The following is a 19,047-nucleotide window of genomic DNA, read 5'->3' as shown; positions in this document are numbered from 1 at the left end:
GCAACACTCAAAGGCAGAGAGTTTATGTCAGGAACACTTCAGCACCCAGAAAACCGAGTTGGTCCAAAATCCAAAACCAAGACTGTGTGTCCTTGGGCTCCCTCTGCTGACCCCAGGATTATTTACAGATCCAAACCCATGAGGTTTTGGATGAAGCATGAAGCTCTGCTATCACAGTGCTGTCTGTAGTATTTCCAGTAATCCAGGCATGTATCCCCAGGCTGGTACCAGGTGGATAGGGCTCCTCTGGGGCAGGGGCAGAGGGATGTGCTGGAGGCTCCTGTTTTTTAGAGAAACCAAACCATGATGGGCCCCACACGTGACCCAGACAGGAGCAACTGCCTCTCACAAACCTCAGGCTGCAGTGACAGGAAAAGGGTCGTGCAGCTCAAGGCCTGGAGCCCCGGAATCTCGCTGGATGAGGCCCCAACAACTGGGCAAAGTGGGGCCAGACTGAAAATCCCTCTGATTTACTGTAAACGACAGCTCTGTCTCAAAAATATAGATCTGCAAGGACCTTCTGTGACCAGCAACCCAAAGACCTTTGTATTTGTCTAAGCCTGAGGTAAAGAAGGCCTGAAGGCTGCGTGGGGTCTGCACAGCATCGAGGAGCCACCTCCCAGCCCCGTGTTCATCCCCTGCACTCGGGGCTGAGCCGGAGTAATTAAACGCAGCACAGATCTGTGACAGAGTGTGAACAGGAATATAAAAAAGATTAAAAGGCGACTGTGGAAAGCTAGCGTGCTCCTCACATAATTAAAACAAGTTGCTCAGAGGCTGCTGCTCGCCTGCTGGCACAGAGGCTCCAGCAGGTTTGCAGGCTGGGCAGGGCAGCAGTGCCGGTCCCAGGCGGTGGTGCCGGAGCCGGCACAGGCACCCGGAGTCACCCGGGCTGTGTCCGGGCCCTGGGCACCTCCCTGCCTTCCCTTCTCAGCACAGCCCCAAGCGATGTGCAGCCTTGCTCTGCCTCAGCTCCCCTCCACGTAAAGCATGTTAACATGCTCACTCCCAATTTTAGAAAATGATTTTATATCCGTGGATTAAGGATTTTATATCCACGGATTAAGGGTCTAAAATTATCTCACTGACTTCCCTATTCGGCTCAGCTTTGTTTAATTCAGACTCTGATTAACTGCAAGAGGGAATATGACTTTGGTACTAGCTAAAGGTTTCCTCAGACAATGATAAAAGTCTGTCTTTAGAAATATCCATTTTGTTCACAGTCTATGGCAAATACAAATGCAGTACAGTCTATTTAATACAAAATGTTTTTTTAAATACTATTAGCACCACATAAAACCTTTAGCCATGCAATAGATTCCCTCTAATCCTATTTTATTTTCTCTAAATATTTTATGCTATTTCTATGAAACATTTATTATACAATAAATACAAAATATTTCACTGCAGCAATTATTGCTGAATTGCCATTTATATTAGACAGTTTCAAACACTATAATCAATATAACTACATTCTTCTATATTATGTCAGAAAAACACTGGTTTAAAAAAACTTTCAAATTTTTTTTTTCCCAATAAAACTAATGCCTTACTTCCTTTCTCAGATCCATTTAAAACACCCAGCAGATTCCAACAGTTACAACTTAAACATTTGAAAAAATCCAAAAGAAGGAATTCACCATTTCCCTAAACTTAAGAATATAAAAAACACATGTCAACATCTAAATAAAAACTGTCAAATACTGAACTTTTTGCCAAAGTGGTTCTAGCAGTTATGGAAAATCAAAGTATATAAACAAGGGTAGAGCTCCCTTTGGGGAAAAGAAAAAAAAGAAAGTTCTGAGTTCTGCAGCTCTTACTGAGTCACTTTATTCCCCTCCCAATTTGAAATTTTAGGGAAATGATTTTCTAGTATGGCTGAAAGTCCCTCAAACAATCTTTACTTAGGGATCACAGTGGAGAAAACAACTGCTCCCCAGGAGCAAACAGCAAACATACAAACCTGCCTGGCCACCCCTGTGGACTTTGTACATGGCAGTTGTGTTGGGTCTCCGTTTTTTGCTTTTCCAGAGGTGGAAATTCATCTGCGGGGAACATCAATAGAAAAAGCTGGTTGAGGAGTTCAAGTGCCCCTCGAAACACAGCAACCACTCTGCCATTAAAGCCACTGGCCTTCATTATTCCAGCAAGAAGGAGAAGAGGCTGAAATGGTCAGGTAGGTGATGGATTTGCATCTTTTGCTGCCAGGACTAAATTTCTTTATGCTAATGTGCAGTTCCCATCTTGTAAGCTGGCTCTGACTTGACTGCACAATGAGTAACAGGAGGCAGTGCCAAGCATTTCCCTTCCAACCACCATCCTGTGACAGCAGCAATCAACATTTGCACTGGAATTCAGTATTACAGCAAGAATGGAAAAAACCTCGTCAGGGAACAAATTAGTTTAACTGAAGAAATGTCCCTGATCCATTCACTGCCCCAAAAAAACACAACTTTCTCTCTGATCCTCTGCATACCCAGTCCTCCCATGAAACCTTGTTTTAAAACCAGCCCAAGTGGGACACAGGAGTTTTGATGCTGAAGTCTTTCCCTTGAACTGCTTAGCAAAGTAATTTGCTTTTCAGAAACTGGTGGTGCAGAGATGAGATGAAACACAGAGGCAAATTATTTTTAGTGAGAGAAGTAATTAAGATCATGAATGTACCTTACTGCACACATGCACTTCTATATTTATGTTCCTTTTTGTACCATCTAAAAGTTATGCCTGGCACATGTACCTTAAAATTAAATGCTGCATTATTTCTCCAAAAGAAACCATAATGGTCCTTTGTAAATAATTTTATCTACTGTTGAGCATTTTACTAGTTTTGCTATGTTATACTATAGCATTTATTGTTTTACAAGTGTGAGCGTTCTCTGGTGGGAAATGCTGTAAAAAACATAGAAACTGAAATAATTTTTTCATCTACTGAATTTATAACAAACGTGGGACTCAACAGACAGTTACTCAAGCTGTAAGCCATTTGGTTTGTGTCAGGGGAAACGGGTTAATCAGGACAGCCTGCTGTTCTGCACTGGCTAAACTGAGGGAAACACACACAAAATTAAACCTCTTTCCCTCTATCTATGGGATTTTACAGCTAATGCAGTTTAGCAGATCTCCCAGCGCTCCCCCAAACCTCCTCGCTGATCCTTTAGGGATCATGTCCCAGGAGAGCAAGGACAACGTGCCCGGACAAAAGCATTTCTCAGCTCTGGGGATTTGCTCCCAAAGTGTCTGTGAGCTGTTTGGAAGTCAGTCCTGCTGGGCACCATCCTGCACTGGCTCTGCAATCTGGGGGACAGTGGGATAATCTTCCCCTTTCCCAGGACATCCCAGGCTGTGAACAGTTCAAGGCACTGAATGAGCTCCTGGCACAAAATCCCACTCACAGTCTGATGGAGGAGTAGGGCACCAGGACACAGTTCAATGCCAACTAAATAAGGTTTCCCTTTCACATGTACTTTACTTCAGCCCTAAGCTTTTCTCTTCTTTAAAAAGCAAGAGATACTTAAATTTATAAACTGCAGGTACTTCCCCTGGCATTTTTGGCATTTTTGTATGCTGTACACAGTCAGATGGCTTCCTACAGTTATTCTGGATTTTATCTCCTCTTTTCCTTGCATTATTTTTTTTTGCCTTTCCCCTTCAGGCTCCTAATATTGCTTCACCTTCTGGGCATTTTCTGCCCTCAGCGTGCTGGTGGTTTAAGCTCTAGGTCAGCAGCAAGTGTTGCTCTCTGAAGAGTTCAGAGAGTCTAAAAATGCCTTTTAGTAGGAGCATGAGTTTTCTTATTAGCACTTTTAAGGTTCACTGTGCCAGAGGGACAGTGTCACAGTGAACAGAAACCAAAATGCTCACAGCCCATCTCTGCCAGAGTGAAGGGTACCTGTCACCTGGAGACACCTGGAGTCCTACTTAGGGACACTAATTAACAACCAAAAAAACTCATTTGAATTTTTGTTCTCCCTATTGGATCTTGTCATGAATGCAGTCGGTGAGACATCTGCCTTGCCTGGGGGCAAAGAGCAGCAGACCAGGGGCCAGAGGAGGGCTGGTTCCCAAATCCAGGGCTCAGCATACCAGGACAAGCGTATGGGGGACAGGGGTTTGGATAGAGCGCCCGAGGTACAGCCCCAAGCAGGGATTCAGTTTTAATCTGGGTCTCTGAAAAAGCTTCCTCTCAAGTCACTGTGCTGTCACAGGGGGATACATCCCCCCTCTTTCAGTAGCACATATTTTCCAACATTTCATCAACTTCTTTCTGAAACAGAAACTGTCATTTTTATGTGATCTCTCCCAGTATCGTTAATGAATTACCAACACTGATGTGGTACCTTACCGGTTATGGTGCTCCTTACTAAAGATTTCAGATCTCATTTTCAACTTCCTGCTTATGTTTATTTAATTAAACTGATGACTGATTTCAGGGCAATAGTTGTTAAATGTTATTTTCCAATTCCCTTTTAGATATTTTGCTAATGAAAACCACATTACATTCATGGTGTACACTACAGCCTTTGCTTATCCCGTACAATATACTACATTTACTTCACTTTCATTGCATTTAATATTCATGTGGCCCCTACCTGAAGCAGAGGTGACCTTTTGGAAGGCTAAACACTCGTAATGTCAATAACGAGCAGCAGATTTGTGTGGGGTTTAGTGAGAAATGGGTAACACTTGCACAGATTGTTTTTCCACATGCAAATTATTAGTAGTAGTACAGACAATAATTATTACCATAATGAATACTTTGAAAATTAAAAAAGTACCTCTGCAGTTCTTTGCCATTGGCCCTGTAGGGATTTTGGCACTCTCCTGATGCCAGGGGCAGGAGCTGCAGGTCAGTGGTCCCACGAACACTGGGCAATTCCCACTTTGCTGGCTGGGGGTCAGAAGCCACTTTATAAGGTGTTCCCCAGGGTTGTGCAGCTGCATGAGCTTCTGGTATCCCACCTTTCTCACTCACTACACATTCAGCAAGGGAAAGACACAGTAATGCATTAAAACACTGCTGAGGAAGAGCTGTAATATTTACCTGATTATAATTATTTCTCTACATATGTACAAACACTCTCAAGCATCACTTTACCCATCACTTCAGATTACCTGGTCACGTCTTCAAACAACTACTTAAAAATAACAGTTAAAGTCACTAACTATTCAAAATATCAAAACCAGCAAATTTTGAATGCTCATCTGAGAAGAGACAAGATTGGCACTGGGGGTAATACAAGAGGCAATTACAGGTAATGCAAGAGAGATGGAGGAAAAAGGATTATGGATATGTGGAAGGAAGCCAGGAACTGATATGTGGGAGTTTGTGATATCTACTAACAGTTTTCTTTGATGAATATATTATTAGACAACATTTAAACACAACTCAATAATAGCTGTATGTCAAAATTATCCTAAAATGAATTGCTTCCAGTCTAGTAAGTTAATATTAATTTAAGGCCAAAGCAATGATTCAAGAAAGTTTCCAGAGACGATGTGGAAAGATTAACAACATTGCTGAAAATGTTTTAGTGCCGTGATACTCCTCTAAGTTTCTCCTCAGTGGAGAGTCTTTGAAACAGTCAGCAGTACAATATGGCAGCTTAGAAATGCTCCTTCAAACAGGAAAAAAAAAGACATGACCTGAAAAAGACACGACCTGAGAGATGTATTTGATACTTGTGTCTGTTTTCACACTGGCTTCTCAAACTACCTCAGCAATAAGCACTAGATTAAGTAAAGCCTTACAAGTGCTAAAGCTGAAAGGTATGGAAACCAAAAGGAAAGGGAAGACAGTTTATGGCCTCCAGGCAGAGTTAAATTCTGGCAGATTAAATTGGAGTGAAAACATCTTGTCAATTAATTAGTGCCTTTATTATTTTAACTGACGCCCTGCTGCCCCTGAAGGTAAATAGTTTTTAAAGACCAAAACAGAAAAGCAAAGCTCCTCCCTGAAAACCCAGTGGGCAGATTTGGCTGAGATAAAACTGCAGAGGTTGCTGAGCACCAGTGATTTATTGGGAAAGGAACAGACAGTGCAGGACATAGAGGGGCTGGAAGGAGCGGGACATGCCAGAGGAGTCGTCCTAGAGAGGAGCTGCTCATCAAAGGCAGGGAAAGTGGCCTTCCTGATGCAGGAAGGTGAACTGTAAAATAAATTGGAGCAATTGGAAGTAGCCAGAACAAGCAGAAATGCAGGGTCTGAGTGGGAATTGTCCAAAACCTGAAGGTAACAGAACTGACACTGAACCGTATTGTGCATTATTGTAAGTGCAAGAGCCAGCTTAACAGCAAGAAAGATACTCCTACAAAGTGAGCATCTGAAGAGCCATCCAGAATGACTGATCCCTGCTTCCCAGGCAGCCTGCAACAGAGGGCTGTGATCTAAGACTGGGGTTTTTCAAAGTTTCTTTAGACACAAATTTCCTGAAGTTTGTTCAGTACGTGCACAAAATGCACCCAACACCAGAACCCTCCAGAAAAGAAAAGGCAGGTTCTGCAGACAGTTTTTCAGAACATGACACTCTCCTCCTGTGTTTGTGTTGAACTAACTCCCAGTTTGGTGCTGGGGAAATTGAGCTGCTGGAAAGGCAATCTTTCTTTTAAGAAATACAACCAAAATCTTAAAATTTATTTTTAAGCGATTACATCATGATACTTTAAAAGAAAGAAAGAAACAAGACTTTTAACCCCAAGGTCTTGGCCAGCTTGTGTTCTGCCTCACCAAAAGCTTCAGCAGAAGTGATTTCTCCTGGGCTGTTGGATGTGTCAGGAGGGGAGAGCAGCCAGCCCCTGGCTGGCAGGGATGCTCCCCTCCCCACGGCTGGCAGCAATTTGCCCCATGCTCAGCAGTTTTGGGCCTCTAAAGTGAAATGAATCAGCTGCAAAACTGGTTTAACAAACTGGATAAACCAGGCTTAAGGCTGCACAGACACCAGCAGCTCCAGCAGAGGCACTAGGTGGTTACAATGGGTGTAACAGGGTGAGAACTGGGCGGTAACAGGCTGAGAACTGAGAAGGACAGAAGAAAAAGGGATGTATCTGAAAGCCAAAGAGAAAACTCTCAGCAGGGTAGCTTCCTTGCTGGAACAGCAGCATTGGTGTTTGGAGCCAGGGAAAAGCAGGAACACAAACAGAAGCCCCAGAGATGGCTGCAGTGCTGTGCAGAAGCTGGGGGGGAAAGGTGGGAAAAGAGACAGAGCAGCCTCACAGAGGAAAAATCCAAAGGGATGAATCCAAAACACAAGGAAATGCAGTGTCAGTTCTCTACCAAGGCTGGCAACAGGTTACTGTGTGCATGCTGCCAAAATGAACTATTTTTCATTAAAAACAATAAAGTGATGAACAACACTAAGGAAGCCTTAGCTCCTTCTTCCCAAACAAGACTCCACAGAACCAGATGCAGAACAAACCTCGAGGTGATATCCAGGCTGGCAATGAGCTGCCTTGGCTCTCACCATCCTGCTCTCATCTGAGTCTAGTTCCAGTTCCTTTTTTCAGTCTTCTGCTGGTTTTGTTCATTTTGCCTACATATTTTTCAGAGCAAAAGGATGGTGGTGTTGCAGCTGTGGCTTAACTGGGTCTGGAATTTGCGCTCTCCACACACTGCTGTAACACAAAAAATTATTTGTGATAATGATATACAAGTGTCTTATGGATGATCCATCTCTGGCCAAAGATGAGGTGCAAACCTCCATTTTCAGGCTTCCAGATTTCTAAATAGCATCTGATAACAGTGAGTGATGCAATTGCCTTGCTTTCAATATCCCAGAGGGACAATCTCCAGCAAGCCCACAACTAACTCCACTTTTGACCATGTGAAAGGGGTTTTGTTTTCTGTTCTGTGGAGTTTTTACTGTACCTGATGGAAAGCTGGGCATTAAGCAGGACATGCACAAAGGCTGGGCTGCACAGTAACATAAGTGAAGTCAGAAGCTCAAAGAAGCTTCAGCACATTCAGTATCCGAGCCTGGGCTCGTTCAGTGCCTGGGTACAGCTGTTACACGAGCAGACAGTCAAGTGCAAACACTGAGCTGTGAAGTGTCTCCCTACTTGCCAGGTCTTCCCACTGTGCAAGAGTTTGTATCACAGTACATTTAATTACAGTGTTTTGACTAGAACCAGCTTTTTCCTTTCAGCCAAGCAGAGAAGTAACAGAGTAATTAAAAAAGTAATGAAAACTCAGTAAAAATTCCTTAAACCAGGGACCACATTCAGTTGTGATTTCAAAGAGCATATGTCAAGGAAGACTCCTGCTCACTGTCATTCAGCAGGTTGTTAAAAAGTTTCAAAAATGAAATAAAAGTTAATGCAAGTCATGAGGTTTATTCTTTTGTGTGAATTTTTAACTATCTTTCCTATTTGAAGCACAAGTAGGGAGCACAAAACACAGTCAGAGTAGTAACTTAGAGAACTTCATCCTGTGGCTTACAAAGTTACATGTTGGCGTCAATGGAAGAATTTGCACAGCCAGAACATGTAGGTGACAGAATCAGACCCAAAGTTTTCAGATATTGGTTACACTTACAGGTATCTGCTTTGCAGGAAAATCTTCCTAGGAAGTGTGGCTGATATTTCAGCATGCCAGACTCACTGCATTGAAAAGCAGTGAAGAAAGCTTCCTTTCATGGCATCAGGAGGTGCTGAAAAGATGATGGTAATTTAAACCATCATCACAAAATGTATCCAGCCTTATGCAGATAGTCTTGTGGATTTACTTTTGCTGTCAAAAGATTGTTTTTAAAATAAGCCTCGACTCAGGATAGCATGTAAAATAACATTTTAGACTGCAATTTTTAGGCAGTAATCAAAGTCCTATTCCTCATTTGCAAAGTCCTAGTACTTCAAAACGTTAATTTAGTCTAGTGTTTCTTTCTTTTATGGGAATTTATAAAATATTATATAGGAGAAACAGCAATCAGGCTCAGCCCAGAAAATAAAGGGCTTTTAGGCCCTCTAATGAGTTGTGTAAGAACAGTGTACTGCAAAAAGTCCTGCATGTCATACATCTCTCCCTCATTGTAAAACACTGTTCTTAGATTTTACTGCAGCCAAAACAACTTCATCTTTTTAATTAAAAAAAAGGTTTCTGATTTCACTACGCTTGTGTAGGACAAATATATTCTGAGTTCCTGAAATCATGTTGCAGCAGCAGTGAATTAAAAGAGGCAGGAGTGAAAGTGTATGGAAGGGACAGCCCTGATGCTCACTGGTGCCAACTGAGGCTTTCTCACACGTCACAAAGTCTCGAAATAAAACATCATCTCAAAAATATACGATCTCAAATTTTCCCAGAAAACAAACAGCATTCCACACTCCCAGAGTGCCTGGAGGAGCGTGCAGTGTCCTCATGTCTGCCATCCCCTCCCACTGCTGAGCACTGCTGGAGCTGGGGAGCTGACTTGGGCCTTTCTGCATCACCTACAGCCCAAAAAGAGGGGTCTCAGCCGGTCTGTACTCTCACAACCCCCAGAACTGCCCAGCTTTAGGTGACAAAGCCACCTCAGCTGTCCAACTGCTTTGCCTTCTTACACTTTGTGCTAAAAGTGTCCCAGCTATTTGTGACACGGGGCAGAGAAGTGGCATAAAATAAACAGGATGTGTTTAGGACTGTCAGACTCCAAGTCTAGTAGCCATTGAATAAAGAATAATTTTAGTTTATGGTTTTGCATCTGTTCTTAGAAAAGATGAATTTCTGCCCATTTGGATGTGATTTGTTCTGTTTTGTTTGGTTTTTTTAAAGAAGAAGTGATGAATACAGCAGGTCAGAGTCTGAAGATACCCACACACTATTCCAAGTAAATGCTATTTCACTCACTCAGCTGCAGGGAACAGCTTTTTCTAGCAGGGCTGGCTTCAAACACTGCACACTTGTAACAGGATAAATCCCACCACTGAAGAGGTTTAGCCCAGCTATGATTGTCAAAACCTGTCTATCACAAGGTCTGCTTCTCCACTACTCAGAGAATTAACAATGAATATACTTTTTGACATGCTAAATAAGATTCGGGGACACTTAACAAGACTTGGCTAAAAAGTCCTACCTCAAGAAATATAAAATGCCAGCAATGTTGACACTGTGTGACAAATTATATGTTCCTTAATACACTGTGTCACTTCATTCAGTTTTATAATTGGCATTGACTGTAGCTGAAATCTGATGCAAAGTATACAGAATTAACTGGCATTTGTTTTGTCCCTCAGCATTGTCTAGGCTACAGATCTTTCTAAATATTTACTAACCAGGGTGGTATACTAATTTTCCCCATAAAATATACACATCCACATTTGTAATGCTATAATTACTGTTTTTCTGTCAGATGATGGGCTAGCTGTGTACAGCCAGAGCGGATTGCAAGGGATGCCTTTAGAATGCAAGCAAAGACAAACCTATATATAAAGATTATTGTACCCTTTGACTTCTGCCAACCTCATTGAAACTATTGAAATTACAGAGCTTAATAGCCAGCCCATAGTTGCCCAGCTGAAAGACTTCCAAGGCACTGCTGCTCCAGGGAGAAGTACTGTCAGCAGGAAGTCTGGGTTCACACCAATTAAACCTCCTATTCAATGCCCTGCTCTCATGCCCTGGATAGTGGCGTGTAACAGCTCTTGTGGGCCTCTCCTCATGGTTTTGTCCAATTCCTAGTGGAATAACTTAGTCTTTTTGGTCTTGGTAGCATTCTGCCACCTAACAGCTGTACCCTGGGGTCTCCTTACTTTTTTCGACTGAGTTTATTTTGCATTTGCATTTGCTGGCTCCCTGGTGATTAGGGTTCTGTGAACCTCTGTCACCTCCATTCCCACATCTCTGAGGACCCAAGTCCTAACCAGCCTCATCTCTCCAAGCATGGAAACGCCTCTGTTAACACTGGCTACCTCTGGGTCGGCCTCAAGCCACAGAGAGGAAGAGTGGCTCATTCCCAGGAGTTGCCCTGGCTCTCTCCAGCTGCAGCTCCCTTGAGGAAGAGTTGCAAAGATGGGCAACAAAGTGCTGAAAATTCCCAAGGATGCTGCAGGGATCTGAATTCAGGATACCATCTCCCTGCCCCACCCTGGTTCCCTTCCCCCAAACAAATCCACATCTGGACACAAATGACTCACTAATCCCATTAGAAAACAGCATTTCAGACCAGTGTTGTAGTTCAAGCTCCATCTGCATCCACAGCAATGCAGTTCAGGAGTGACCCAGATTTACAACAGATAAAACAGTGATGTAATGCTAATATGAAATAAGAATTACATCCTCCTATCTATATATACATATATAAATTTATAGATATAAAAAATAAAGCATATACATTTCTTAGAGAACACTGCAAACTCCTCAAACAGCCTCTCAGTAGCAAAATCAAAGAACACAGTTTGCACTTTTCTGGAACATTAAAACACCATTTCCTTCTAAAGAGAAGAAGTTCAGACCATGGTTGGCTTTATTTTCCCCAGAGCTGGTCGGAGTAGTTGTGGAGATTTCCAGAAGTCTTGGAAGCACAGAGCAATCCCTGGCACACCAATCGGGATCACTGCTCATAGGTTTGTGTTTGGACATTACTTTTAGAACCATTTCCAAGGATTTTCTAAGTGGGCCAGAGGATATGCCAAACAAGCGAAACTTGTTACAGACTCAAGCTCCTAGCATGAGAATTACTTGGAGGGGAGAAAATCTGCACTGGTTTTAATTTACAAAAAACAGAAACAGCATTTTGGTTTTTATTTTGGTTGCAGATATATTCAGGAATTAGAATTATTCATATATATATATGTGACCTCTAAATGATGCTGGTTCTTTTTGATGCAAGTGACAGCTCTAATGTTTCTTAAACATAATTTTCTTGGCCAATGTGCACTTATTTCCTCAGCTTTTTCCCATGCAGTCATTTGTCAGTTTACACTTTTTGGTAGTGCCAAATGGGGAAATGTTTTGGAGGGAGAAAGGCATGGATTATCCAGGCTGGATTATGTGACAGCCAGCACGTGCATCCAGGACATCTCCCCAGACATAAAAGAACCAGCAGAAGATTCCTGGGCTGTGCTGAGTGTTCATCTCAGTCCTACAGCCACATCACGCCATCACTATCTTTATTTATTTTTTTTTTATCATAATCACTTGGGCCTCTGGGTAATAGGAACAATTAGGGTGATTAATTGCATGTTTGCAATAAAAACAGAAGACCAGGGAGGGTTACATTACAGGCTAAATATTTTCAGAAAACTCTATCAGCTGGTAGACATAACAAATGCGATCAGTTCAGTGTAACACGAAGCTGAGCACATTGTGCAAACTGGTTTGCTCTGGAGCTCGAATCTCCTCAAAAAAAGCCAAAGTGTTTAAAAAAATAAACGAAGTCAGAGTGCATAGGGGGAAAAGAAATATTGACATGTGAGGCTGCCGCACTTCTAACATAAAGAAACATTGTTTTCCCTTCGGTCCTTTTATTGTCTAAACAGAAAGTGCAAAGCACAGGAGAAAGCGCACAACAAGGCAGGGTGCACAGGGAAGGTCGGGAGCTTGTGCTTGGAAGCAGTGAGTTACACTGAGAGGAAAACTGGAAAAGCAAGCAGCAGGATACGTACGGGACTGACACATCCCCCACTGCCAGCAAGAGGGCAAACTAACCTGCCTGCCACTACGCTCTGACACCAAGGGTTTGGGAGAGGGATGCTGAACCCAAGAACAGAAGATACTCACAATGAAAGTTTCATTTGTTTAATCCTCACTTACAAGTCTGGGTTTTCATCCTCTGCTCATCAGTATGCTCCTGAAGTGCTTCAATACAGCTGTAACCAGCCCCTCTTTCTGGATTTCTTTGCAACCACTTGGTCTCTAAAGACCGACTGTAAATTAAACAGGGTGTGAACACTTACTTACAGAGACTTCCAAAGAAGAAGAAACAAGAGGCAGGAACAGGCAGTGCTGTGCCAATGTATGGCAAAGCACAAAGTTCCCTGGAAGGGAGAGGGTCTCCACAGCAATGCCAGTCACGGCTCATCTATCACAACATCGTTATCATGGCCATCATCTTCCAGGATGTCTCCTGAAGAACAGGACCACTCCAGTGCTGCATGAGGAGTTCAGGAGTGCTCTGCAGGAAGGTGCAGGTCTCTGAGCAGGGCTGACAAGCAGGGCAGGGCTGCACACCGAGTCAGGCAGAATTCTGCCAGCTCAGGAGCCACAGCGCTGGCCACCATCAGCAGAGGGATGTCTGCCCTGTGCTCCACACAGACATGCCCAAGTCCAGACCAGCCTTTAACTTCATGTACTCTATAGGATCTGATCCATGTGCTCATCAGTAACGAGCCTTATCTTTGGCTGAGCCTTTACCAGGCTACTCTGTGAGGTGCACTATCAAATTCCTACATAAACAGAAAGCCAGTTTCTTATATTGCCCACACTCCCACATACCTGCTTGGTTACATGGAGAAAGTGAACAGTGAAAGGTTTTATGTTCCACTTGTATGATTGGAGACTTTGTGCTTTAACACAAGCACCGGGGTCACAGGGCAGGAACAAGGTGTTTTCTTTCCAGTCAGCATGAACTGACATTTATTAGATGAGGGGCTTGTTCTATTTGTTTTTAGTCAATTACATTTTAACTCAGTTCAACAATGCTGGAAAACCTGACAAAATATTCCAGAGTGTTCAATCGACAAGAAGGTCATGGACAAATGTCCAAAATTAAAAATAGAAGCACATTGCAATGAAAATTCGTTCTGCATTTGGGAAATCTGCGTTACACATTTCTCTTTAGCTGAGAAAAGTCTTCTCAGAGAAATGCCAGTGTTTCTTGTGATTAATTATTGAAGAAATTGGCTTTTATTATTAATTTAACTGTGGAATTTTTGTCAGGTTCATGAAACTGCCAAGTCCTCACCTGTTTAAGAGAATAAGCAACATGCACGTGTAAGAGGAGTGGAGGGCAGAGAAAGAGTGCTGAGGGACACATCAGTAATATTTCTGTACATTCCCTTCAGAAGAACCCATATTTTCCATATGGGTTTTCAGGTTTCATCACATTCAAGTAAAACAAACAAACAAACAAACAAAAGGCAAAATTAAAGGTTTGGCTTCTCTGCAGTCAAATGTGAATCTGTTATCAATCCCAAACAGGTTAAACTCCAAACTTCTGAATGCATTTTCCTGCATCCTCCCTTGTAGCCTCGCTTATTACAAAGGGGTAAGTAGAAGGGACAGGCTAAAAAAAAATAAATGTATCTATAAACTACAAATTACAGCTTTGAATTTACTTCCTTTAGCAGGTTGTTACTTTCAACACAGACTTGTACAGGGGAAGAAGCATCATTCTCCAGCTTAGACAAGCTTTGCATTCAAATTTCCAGTTTGTTTATGAAGATATTAACTTTGGTTTGCTCACTGCAGGAAGGGCAGAGAGAGTCACCCTGAGAGCTCATTTCAATGGCTGTACAACAGAATGAATGTTTCCACTGCCATTTTGGTCACTATCACTATCAAGAGAAATGCTTAGTCCTTTAATATTTCTGCACTTAATTCACTAGTTACACAGGAAAATGTTCTGAAGCCCATGGAGCTTTGGCTTCATGTTATACCATGGTCCAGAAAAATTAATATAATCAACAAGCACTGGTTCAGTGAGAACTTCTGCAAACGTTAGAACTGTTCATGAAAATTTGACTAAAATGGGTATTTAAAAAAAATGCAAAGCCATTTTAACTCAATTCTCACTTATTGTTCAGTACACTACTTCTTACACATTTGTATCTTGCAAAATACTTCTCAGCAAGGAACAGAAAGATACCTAAAAATGCCACTTTTCTGACAAAGTTTTGTAAGCTGTAAAATACACAGTAATCCTGTTTAATGGGTAGCATTCTAAACTAGCGAATAAAATTTGCTATTTGATCTTGCTCACACACACATGAAAAATGCTATTGGAAAAGATCTTATTTTCCCAATCAGGATACTAAAACCAGCCTCTCAAACATGAGCTTGGTTATGTTAATACACGCAGTACCTATTCACACAGGTAGTATTACCTGAGGGTACAGCACTTTGTGGAGAATTAAAAATTAACTTCTGATGATCCAGAAATTATCCCTAGAGAAAGATGTCAGTCTGACCTCTTCATTTCAGTCACTGCTCAGGCTGAACAATTTTATCACCAGTCACTCAAAACCTACAGATTATCCCCTCTCAACACAGTTTGATTATTCTACTTGCTGAGCAACCTGCTCTAGTGGAAGATGCCCCTGCCCATGGCAGGAGGGTTGGACTACATGACCTTTAAAAAAATCCCTTCCAACTTGAACTATTTCATGATTCTGTGACAAGATGTAGCTCACTTATACCCAAGTCAGGTACTTCTGACTGCATCAGTTCTGCATGTGTTTTCCAAACAGTGACTCATTCCTGCTCCTACTGAGAAACTGCTCCTTCAACATCATCATGAGTGGTTTATGCTTTTAACAAGGATCCTATTGAAAATGATAAGTTTTTTGGAATTTTCATTCCAGAGTGGCACTGCTGGGATATTGTAGTTAAACATCACACACTGTCCTTTGCCAGAGATACTCACGGTTTTGCTTTCAGGATCACATGTTGCTTTTCTTCCATGGAATGAACATCTTGCAAGGTTCTGAAACTGAATTCCAATCACAGTTCAATGTACAATTTCACTGCATTTTTGGGAGTTAGCCTGTGTTTTTGTTGCCTCTCACTGCACATCTTTCCAAAAGGAACTAAATCAACTGGGTGAAACACTAGCCCTCCAACCACAGTCATTTTCTTTGCAACTTTCTAGTTTTTCCATCAAATTTATTTCTCTCAACTGAGGCTCTCTATCAGTCAGATGTAGAAGATTTATATTTAAGGGTACAAAGTCTGGTATGGACAAAGTGAATCTTGTAGAACTGCTGTGCTTGAATGTATCAGAAGACAAAATGTAGGAAATCACATTTGAAATACATTAAGTGAAAACTGAATTATGACCAATCCTAAGTAAGTCTGTGTGTCTGCTACAAGTTCCCCACTGGGTCTTCCTAAGCTCTGAGCTACTGCCATTTCCTCTAGGTCTCCATGCTGGAGATCCCATTCCACTGTGATACATTCTAGCTCTTTTTCTGCAAAGGTTCTTCATTTCTTCATTGCTTCATATAAGTCTGAAAACAAAACACCCTTTTTCTAGCAGGGAGGTTTAAACCTTTAAGAGAAAAAACCCCACACTTTAGAACTGCCATAGTTATAACATGCTGCTCTAGAACACTAGCACTGGAGACCTCATGCAAACCAGATCTGTACACAGGCTGTACTTCCACGGGATTATAATTCAAACAGCTCTCAGACATCATTTTGCAAACATTTCAAGTCCAAAAAAGGTCTGTAAAACCACTGATTTGACAAAACCAGGGCAAGAAGAGAATTAACTGCCTGATTTTACTCAGTGGGCCCAAGGTCAGGTATTGAACAAAGCCTTCCTGACTCAGCTTCAACTACTGCAGCACCCTGTCCCATGAATCACCCACTAAGAGCTAGCTTATTTAATGTCTACTTAGAATCTGCATGATTTAAACACTGTAATACTCACTAATCAATTTGACAAGCTTGAGATTAGAAGGGGAAATCTAGAAACTTGGTATAAAAATATCTTTGACCGATCCTTTTCCTACAGTTACACAACGAAGTTAATTTCTTTATATTACTATATAAATACCTGTAACTCTCATGCAGAGAGGTCCTCAAAAACAGAGCCTTAAACTGAAGGTAGCACAGTCATACTGAAACAAATGGACAGTCCTCACAGCACGACGATCTCTTGCCTACAGTGACCTTTCTTATAGTATTAGGTCCTTTCACCAGACAGATTGAGAGCTGGTTACCCTAGAAGGCAAGTGCCTTCCTGAGCTCCAGTCTGTTCTGTGGCTCTGAGAGCAATTTGGACTATCTATTGCACAAACAGACATTTCACTGGAATTTCTTCAACACAACCCACCTGCATTTTTTCTGGAGAAACTTGCTCGTTTTAGACTGAGAGTAATGGAAAATTCACACCACACTGCTGGCAATCTGTTCCACTGGTCAACTGTCTTCTTCTAAAGTTTCACTTTTGAACTTGGAAGTTGGTGTAAACAAACCAAATTAGTTTAGCCAGTAAGAAGCACTGTAAAGACATAAATTGGTCCGAAAGAGTCAGATTTCATTTGACCTTGCATCGTCTCAGACCGAAGAAGTTCAGCATGAATAAGCACAAGTCTCACAGGGCTGACATTAGGGCCAAAAATCCATCATAGCTAAATTTAGGTCCAAGGAATCCAAAGCCACGAATAACTGTGTTCAATTACTTAAAAAAATAAAGGTATTTTGGCTTAAGTCTTAAATGTTTCCTGTTTTTAAGTTACATGGTTTTTTTTGTTGGGTTTGGGTTTTGGTGTTTTTTTTTTCTTTTAGACTTCTCAAATGGTAAAAATAGTCTGAAAGCAAGAACTTTTAAAATGGATATCAAGTATAAAGGTGCATTAAGTATGGGTAACATGTTTTACAGGCCTGATTTATACTGTGAAAGCCAGTGCCATAGATGCCTTCCAAAACTTGATTTTAAATTGCAGTTATTACTTACTATGTAAGCCTTTAGCCCGAAACTTGGCCTTTTCAGTAAGGACTTAGATATAGCCACTGATGAAAGTTACACGTTTAAGTTAAGCTACTACATAGAAATGTGCAACACGACTGAGCCAACACACACAAAGCTCCCTCGGCCTCTCCTGGCCCAAGCAGATCGAAGCGTTCCGGGAACTCCCAAGCCCTGCTCTACACGAGCTGTGGCGAACTCCCCTCCTGCCACCACCGCCCTCCTGGCACAGGCGAACCCCTTTCTTGGAGCGTTGTGAGTGGGGTTTTGCTCTGCACCGGTGAACAAACACCAGCGTAACACAGGATAACCTTCTCCATGCAGGTTTTCCCCTCAGCACCGCCAGGGCTGCAGTAAAGCAGGTGCATTATATGGGGCAATCCAGCAGCCCCGCCCCTGCACGGAGCCATCGCTGCGCTCTGCTCGAACCTCCGCCCGCGCGACACGCTGGGGGATTTCAAGGGAATCACTCCCTCAAAACCAGAGCCTTTACCTGTTTGCTCTGTGGAGTGAACGAACATTCCCTTTCCCCAGGGAAAGGGGGAGGGACCGGCGCCCACAAGGAGCCTGGGCAGGACCCCCGTCATGAGGCGGGAGCGCCGCCATCACCGCGGCCTCAGCAGCGCCCCCAGTGCAGGGCCGGCCCCGCTCCTTCTCTCTGTAAATCCCTCCCAACGCTCCAAGGAAACAAGAGCTCATCTTCCTCCACAGTATTCTCTTTTGAGTACCCTAGGTGCTTTACTTCTTTAGGTGCAATTTGTTGTTTCTCTTAATTTTCTTTGGAGGTTTGGCTCTCTGATTCACTTGTATGCCATCGTTGCACACTGGCCATAAAAAAAACACTGCCAAGTGTTATGAGGGAAAACAAAGCACAGCTGCAGACTGGGACAGACAATAAGGAAGGTGAACCAAGCAGGTGTGGGCTCCCACAAATCGGGGCAGCTCTGGGATATGAGATCACCAGCCTTGTGTGTGCCTTTGGAGATGGGCAGGAAGAATTTGTAATCCCAGGACTGAGGAACATCAGGAACTAAAGAAGCCATTTCACAACGTGAGGTACTCCATGAGAAAGGGGATGTAAAAAATCAGCCATCTGCAGGTACATGAAGCTTCTGAATGTCTTGAAATAAGTGTATATTTAGTGTTGGAAGAACATGAGAAACAGTCGATTTGCACCTTGATCAAAAGAACACATTTCTTAATAGGAAACAGAGCCTGGCATGAAAAAATTGGAAGGTTCTCCCAGGGAACTATGCCTATGACTGTTATTTAAACCACATTTTGTGAAAAAAAAAATGTTTTGTAAAAAGAAATGTTTTGTATTTGCTGTAGCTTATGGGCACTTTCGAGTAGATTGTACCAGTAAGACTATAAAACCCTGACAGTAATTAGTAAATAAAACCAGAAACACTGCCACTAAAGGTGGTTGCATAAAATAAAGCGAAAA

At 42.3% G+C, this 19,047-nt stretch overlaps 1 long non-coding RNA gene across 1 annotated transcript; it reads right to left on the bottom strand.

Annotated features, from left to right (window-relative positions):
* Positions 1 to 1,540: 1,540 nt before the first annotated feature.
* LOC127477536 (uncharacterized) lies at positions 1,541 to 17,130 on the bottom strand. Its single transcript, XR_007906978.1, has 3 exons — positions 16,965 to 17,130; positions 4,776 to 4,971; positions 1,541 to 2,045 (listed from the first exon to the last, which is right to left on the bottom strand). It is a non-coding gene; the product is annotated as an uncharacterized LOC127477536 (long non-coding RNA).
* Positions 17,131 to 19,047: the final 1,917 nt, after the last annotated feature.

This window comes from Manacus candei, unplaced genomic scaffold (genome assembly GCF_025592945.1).
Source record: "Manacus candei isolate 608988 ecotype Guabito, Panama unplaced genomic scaffold, ASM2559294v1 h1tg000005l, whole genome shotgun sequence".
Classification (NCBI taxonomy): Eukaryota; Metazoa; Chordata; class Aves; order Passeriformes; family Pipridae; genus Manacus; species Manacus candei.
The sequence above is the reverse complement of the archived record's forward strand: the minus strand, read 5'-3'. Positions and strand labels throughout refer to the sequence as shown.